This window comes from Colobus angolensis, unplaced genomic scaffold, assembly GCF_000951035.1.
Source record: "Colobus angolensis palliatus isolate OR3802 unplaced genomic scaffold, Cang.pa_1.0 Scaffold181, whole genome shotgun sequence".
NCBI classification, from domain to species: domain Eukaryota; kingdom Metazoa; phylum Chordata; class Mammalia; order Primates; family Cercopithecidae; genus Colobus; species Colobus angolensis.
Window position 1 is genome coordinate 291,818 of NW_012114944.1, and position 7,823 is coordinate 299,640.

Genomic DNA, 7,823 nt, shown 5'->3' on the forward strand with positions numbered 1-7,823 from the left:
ACACACACACACAAATCTGGATAAATAATTGCTGCTCACACACACACACACACACACACAAATCTGGATAAATAATTGCTGCTCACACACACACAGAAGAGAAAATAGAGGATGTCTGGGCAGCATTCAAGTCCCTTGTTATACCTTATTTCCTCTCCTACCTCCCAATGTTTGGTCACATAAATCAATAAATTCAACCTTTTGCCTAAGCTTGTTCGACTTTGGGTTTTTACCACTTACAACTAAAAATTTATTCATCAAATAATAATCAAATTAATTAACTAATCAAATTAATTAAACAGGGCCAGGCCCTGTGCCAATGTGACCAGAGAGGACATTAAATGATATCCTATAGTAAGTGTCATGGTATCCATAATTTTAGATGATGGGGAATTTATTGGCAGCTTGGATCCCAATTAGGAAGGGACTCTTTCTGCCAGAGGTATTGACACTACCCTCCCTATTACAACAGATTAGCATAGAGATTGAAGCAGAGGAAATGAGGACAAGAGAGAGCTCTGGGGTTGGTGAGGGAGCAACATGGTCAAGCCTTAGACAGAGGCAGCTCTGGTATCACGGGCAAGGCAGGTAACTAGCATTTTGCTAAGGCCTGTTTGGTTAGGAATCTTTGACAACAAGGGGCAGAGAATCTTTCAAGTCACCTCAAATAGGGCCAGGGATATGAGAATCAGTTAATATGGAATATGGCTATGCCTGCTTAGCAGGGCCTGAGGATGTGAAGTTTTTCTTAGGACGGATGAGGGGAGAGGGTGCAAGTGATGAGCCTTGGGTTGAAACTTAATTTCTATCAAAAGTAATCAATATATTTGCAAACGAAGCATCTGACAAGGGGTTAATATCCAGAATATATAGGAAACTCACACAACACCAGAGCCAGAAAACACAAATAATCTGATTTTAAAATGGGCAAAAGATCTGAATAGACATTCCTCAAGAAAGACATACAAATGGCTAACAGGTATATGAAAAAAAGCTCAACATCACTAATCATCAGAGAAATGCAAATCAAAACCACAATGAGATATCATCTCACCTCAGGATGGCTATTATCAAAAAGATAAAAAATATCAAATGCTGGTGAGGATGTGGTGAAAAGAGAACTTTAATATACTGTCGGTGGGAATGCAAAGTAGTCCAGTCATGATGGACAGCAGTGTGGAGGTTCCTCAAGAAACTAAAAATAGAATTACCATATGATCCAGCAACCCCACTACTGGCCATTTAGCCAAAGAAAACGAAATGATTATGTTGAAAGCGATAAAAGCATTTCCACGTTTATCACAGCACTATTCACAACAGCCAAGATATGGAATCAATCTGAGTGTTCATTAATGGATGAATGAACAAAGAAAATGTGATATATTTACATGATGAAATCCTATTCAGCTCTTTAAAAAATGAAATCCTATCATTTTTGACAGCATTGATAAACCTAGAGGATACTATGTTAAATGAAATAAGCCAAACACAGAAGAAAAAAATCCCACATAATGTCACTCATATGTGAAATCTAAAAAAGTTGATCTCATAGAAGTAGAAAATAGAATAGTAGTTACCAGAGGCTAGGGAGAGTGGGGTCACCAGGGATGGGGAGTGGTTGGTGAATGGTTACAAAGTTACAGATAGGAGAAATAAGTTCTGGTGTTCTATTACACAGTAGAGTGACAATAGCTAACAATAATGCATTGTATACTTCAAAATAGTTAGAAGGGAGGATTTGGGGTGGTTGTTCGTTTTTTGTATAAATTTGTGGGGTACGAGTGTAATTTTGTTAATGGATATATTGTGTAGAAAAGATAATTTTTGAATGTTATTACCACAAAGAAAGGACAAGTGTTTAACATGATGGATATGTTAATCATCCTGATTTGATCATTACATAATGTATATATGTATTGAAACATTACACTGTACCCCAGTATATGAATATAATATGTAAAATTATTATATGTCAATTAAAAACAAAATAAAACATAAAATAAAGGCTGGTGTTAAAGGGAAATTGAGGCCAGCTACAGTGGCTCACGCCTGTAATCCCAGCACTTTGGGAGGCCGAGGTGGGTGGATCACCTGAGGTCAGGAGTTTGAGACCAGCCTGGCCAATGTGGTGAAACCCCGTCTTTACTAAAAATACAAAAAAAAGTTAGCTGGGCATGGTGGCAGGCACCTGTCATCCCAGCTACTTGGGAGGCTGAGGCAGAAGAATCGCTTGAACCCAGGAGGCAGAAGTTGCAGTGAGCCGAGATCGTGCCACTGCACTCCAGCCTGGGCAACAAGAGCAAAACTCCATCTCAAAATAAATAAATAAAGTGAAGTCAATGTTGTCCCCACAGAAGGGTAATTGTATGGCTAGTGAGATCTGCAATAAGGATTTGGCTTTGCCAGCCACCCAGGAGCCAACAGTCATGGGCAATAGGCAGCCTTGCTTTTGACCCTGGGGTATATAAGGGGGTTGCAGATGGCCATGTAGCGATACAGAATGATTTGCTAATAAAAAGACTCTGGGTACTACTTACGCCTTGGTAAGAAGGAGAAGGAAGTTGGTGTCAGAGTTCTTTGACCATCTTTGGCATCCTTATAGATGTCATTGCACACGTCACTGCAGGGGGACATGCAGAGTTCTCATTATGATGTATGGGTGTGGCCATCTCCACTGATGCTTTTGTCATTTCCCTGAAGACTGAGGAAAAGAAGCTCTGAAGCTCCCTGGTGTGGAGTCCCCATGCCCACAGACTACCCCAGACCTTAAGCTAGAGACTGGCATATTTTGGATTTTCTCTTAGGAAAAAGTTTCACCCATCTGAGCCCTCACTTAAGCCCTCCGTAGAAGTCTACCAGCCACACATGCCACAAGTCTCTGAGCACAAGAGTAGGAGCAAGAGAGATTGAAAGATACTAGGGGAAGGACAGTTGTGTGTCTTTTTAAGCACTTGTATGCTAATGACTTCTCCAGGTGCTGCAGACAAATATGATCTGGAACTATCGCGTCCCCCTCAAGGCTGTTCCAGGCCTGGGCACTCTTACTTTTAGAGGTCGTAGCCCACATCATGTCAAAATGAACATGTATTCCACTTTATGTATAATTTTGTGGTAAATTTGAGAGGATTTTTCTACTTCTGTTCTAAAAATTATTTGTCTTATAAGTGGCTCATTTAATTTACAATTCTATGATTTCTCAACAATAACTATGGAAATGCAGGAATTCTTGCAAAGTAGAAGTGTCTAATCCACAGATTGTTTTAAAATAATGATGCATGAATAGAAAAGTTTACTCATTATTGAAGGTTACATAATGTTCCCTTCTGTAGAGAGAACATTATGTTCTCTCTTATGTAAATAAATAATTAAGTTTTTTTTTTTAGGTTTTGTTTTGTTTTGTTGTAGTCAAGGACTAACATGTTTTCCAGAGCTCAAACATCTTTGTCCTTAAATAAAATGTCAAAGACCTGGCTACTGAGCCCTCCTGCCCAGTAGCTAAAACAGCCCTGCTTACTCTCTGCACCCTCTGTTCAGGAGTAAAAATACTTACATAGTAAACACAAATCAAGATTTATGTATATAAATGAAAATTAGAGGAATTTAATTTATGAAATACATTTTAGGAAACAACTGGTATTTTTGAACAAAAAGAATTCAAGAAGTTACTGTCCTTGGAAGTACAGCAAACACCTGAGAAGGGCGTGTATACACACACTGTTCACACACCTGTGCTGAGATTGACTGTTGTTGTCTGTCACTGGTTGGGTTCCCTGGAAGCTGGTGCTGATGGGGAGACTTTCGTGCAGAACATTTACTGAGAAGTGCTTTTAAGATCAAAACCTCTGTGCTTAGAAAACAGAATATCCATATACAGAAGGAAACTAGACCCCTATCTCTCACCCTATGCAAAAATCAAATCAAAATGAAAGACTTAAATCAAAGACCTCAAGCTATGAAACTACTAAATGAAAACATTGCAAAAACTCTCTAGGACATTGGACTGGGTAACGATTTCTTGAGTAATACCCCACAAGCACAGGATCAAAGCAAAAATGGACAAATGGATCACATCTAGTTAAAAAGCTTCTGCTCAGCAAAAGAAACAATCAACAAAGTGAGGAGACAACCCAAAGAATGGAAGAAAATATTTGCAAACTACCTGTCTGACAAGGGACTGATTACCAGAATATATGAGGAGCTTAAACAACTCTATAGGAAAGAAGCTTTATAATCTGACTGAAAAAATGGGCAAAAGATCTGACTAGACATTTCTCAAAAGAATACATACAAATGGTAAACAGGTGTATTGAAAAGGTGTTCAACGTCACTGATCATCAGAGAAATGCAAATAAAAACTACAATAAGATATAACCTCACTCCAGTTAAAATGGCTTTTATTCAAAAGGCAGTCAATAACAAATGCTGGTGGGGATGTGGAGAAAAGGGAACCCTGGTACACTGTTGGTGGAAATGTAAATTAGTACAACTATTATGGAGAAGTTTGGAGGTCCCTCAAAACAACTAAAAATAAAGCTACCATATGATCCAGCAATCCCACTGCTAGGTATATACCCAAAAGAAAGGAAATGAGCATATTCGAGATATCTGCACTCCCATGATTACTGCAGCATTATTCACAATAGCCGAGATTTGGACACAACCTAAATGTCCATCAGCAGACAAATGGATAAAGAAAATGTAGCATATATATACAATGGAGTACTATTCATCATCAAAAAAATGAGATCCTGCCATTTGCAACAACATAGATGGAACCGGAGGTCATTATGAAAGTGAAATAAGCCAGGGACAGAAAGACAAACTTTGCATGTTCTCACTGATTTGTGGGAGCAAAAAATCAAAACGATTGAACTCATGGAGATAGAGAGTAGAACACTGGTTACCAGAGGCTGGGAAGGTTGGTGGAGAGGAGAAGTGGGGATGGCTAATGGGTACACAAATATAGTAATAAGATCTAGTATGTGATACTAGGTCTAGTATGTGATAGCACAACAAGGTGACTACAGTCAACAATAATTTACTATACATTTAAAAATAACTAGAAGAGTATAATTGGAGTGTTTGTAACACAAAGAAAAGATAAATGCTTGAGATGATGGGTGCCCCATTTACCCTGATGTGATTGTTATGCATTGTATACCTGTATCAAAATATCACATGTACCCTGTAAATATCTACACCTACCATATACTCATAAAAATTAAAATAAATAAAAAATTTTAAAAGATCGACACCTGTACAGGATGTGAGCAGGTAGAAGAAGCAGGGCTAGGCAGAGGGAGAACTGCAACTACCATGGGAAATCTCTCCAGCTGGGATGAACCTTTAGAGATAACCCCATTGAGGCAAGAAGGACTGGGTCTTTATACTGACATTGACATCATTGTGTATGAGTTGACTTTGAGAAGGGCATGTGACTTTGGGTGAGGTAGTACTCTTTAGTCAAAGGCAACCCTGCAGAGAGACTCCACTGAATGCTGTTGACCGTCAGTACTCACAGGGGTAATGAGTGCTTCAGGGCTAGATGGAGTGAACAGGAATCCGGGCAGCACACCACAGCATCCACTACAGACTCTTAACCGATACTTCTCAAAGTTTAACATCCATACAAATCACCTGGGGGAACTTGTTAAAATGCAAATTTCAATTCAGGAGTTCTGCATTGGGGCCCAAGACTCTGTATGTCTCATAAGCTCCCAGGTGATGCTGATACTGCTGATCCATGGACCACACTGTGAGTAGCATGGCTCTAAACTGAGCTTGCCCCTCACCTAGCTTTGCTTGGAATTGAGATTCTCAAGTGAGAGCCATCAGAGTGCATGGATCATGGGATATAACTCATCACTGGGTCAAGCATTTCTGAGCCACCAGGCTTCTCACAGCAGTCTTAACATTCTTGTTCCTCAGACTGTAAATGATGGGGTTCAGCATGGGAGTCAAAAGTCCATAGAAGAGGGAGATGAGTTTGTCTGAAAGGTCTGTTTGTCTGCCCCTAGGGGATCCTTGGATTTGGGCTTCCCATACATTGAGAGGATGGTTCCATAGAAGATAATCACCACAGTAACATGGGCAGAGCAAGTGGAGAAAGCCTTTTTCCTCCCCTCAGCTGAGGGAATCTTTGAAATAGTGGTAAGTATGAAGATGTAGGAGACAAAGATGAACAGGACTGGGACCCCCAGGAAGATCACGTTGGCCACCCCCATGCTGATCACATTGATGGAGATGTCAGCACAAGCCAACTTTAAAACTGCCAGGATCTCACAGATGAAATGGTTGATGACATTGTCCCCACAGAAGGGTAACTGTACCGCAAGAGAGATCTGCACCAAGGAGTTGGCTCCACCAGCCACCCAGGAGCTGGCAGCCATGGGCACATAGGCAGCCTTGCTCATGACTACTGGGTACCTAAGGGGGTTGCAGATGGCCACATAGTGATCAAACGCCATCTGCCCAGGAGCACACACTCTGTGGCTCCCATGGCAAAGGAGAGGAACATCTGCACTGCACAGCCTGAGAAGGAGATGGTTTTCCTGGGAGTGAGGAAACCATCCATGACCAGAGGAACTGAAGAGGCTGTATAGCAGATGTCCAGGAAGGAGAGGTTCCCAAGGAAGAAATACATGGGTGTGTGCAGGCAGGAGTCAGACACAGTTACCAGGATGAGGACCCCGTTGCCCAGCAGGATCACCAGGTACATCAGCAGGATGAGCACAGAGAACGTTTTCTCTAGTTTTGGATGGGCAGAGAGGCCGAGCAAAACAAATTCTGTCACAGAAGACTGGTTGGATACCTCCATTTCAAACTCTCTCTTTCATCCCTAGGAATAATGAAGGCAGAAAATACATGTTTATTTTTTGACGACTTGCTTGAGTCAATACATGGGAATTATAGTATGATGTCTCTAAAATTATAAATAAACTTATCCTGTTAGATTCAACCATAAAAAACCAAGTTATCTAAAAGCCAGGCTATGTAGCAGGCCTTGGAAGAATAGACCTTGGAAATCTAATAAAACTTTGAATGAAAAAAATGAAGGACATTTCTGTCTAAACAATGATATTAATATACCAAAAGCAATATCACATGTCTGCGTGCGCTGTCTCTAGCACTTTGTAGGGAAGCAGGGGCTTCTGAGCAACTCTGCCTCTGCCATATAATTGGAGACCTCAGGCTGTCATGGCTTGGTGACCCTGGCCCTTAAGGTCACATGACCCATTCCTCTGTGTCTGGCTCCTCCTCACCCAGCAAGTTTCTATTATAATTTAACTTCTCATACAGACAGTCTTACAGGGAGAGAATGTGCTGGCTTCAAAACATAAAATTTCTTATTTCCTTAACAGTTTTATTTCTTACTCAGTATCTTTTTGCACTTCCATCTTTTGTGAGTTTAGTTAGCATAAATCAATTCATCTGATCTTGACCAAATCTACAAAATCTGACAAAATTCAGTTTCTGGAACCTATAACATGGAGTCCCCACCAAAGTCTTCAGAATTCTGGTTTGGAGAGAAGGAATCATGTGTTTCCTCCAGTAACCATGTCTGACCTGCCTGCCCCTTTGCTGTTCCAGGACTAGATTGGTGGCATATTGCCTTGTCTGACTGTGGGAACCCACTCATAGTTCACACCCCTAGCCTGGGCTGGGTGAAGCCTTGAATCACACCCACGTCAAGTTCAATGAGAAACGCCATCCCATTAATACCATTTGGAAGATCTGCAGATATGCTCACACACAAACCTACTCCACCTTCTAGAATACAACAATCTGCACTGTGAATTATCACCACAATTTCATCTCCAAAG

At 40.7% G+C, this 7,823-nt stretch overlaps 1 pseudogene; it reads right to left on the minus strand.

The window, feature by feature from the left end:
• Nucleotides 1–5,862: 5,862 nt before the first annotated feature.
• LOC105509906 lies at nt 5,863–6,817 on the minus strand (annotated as a pseudogene).
• Nucleotides 6,818–7,823: the final 1,006 nt, after the last annotated feature.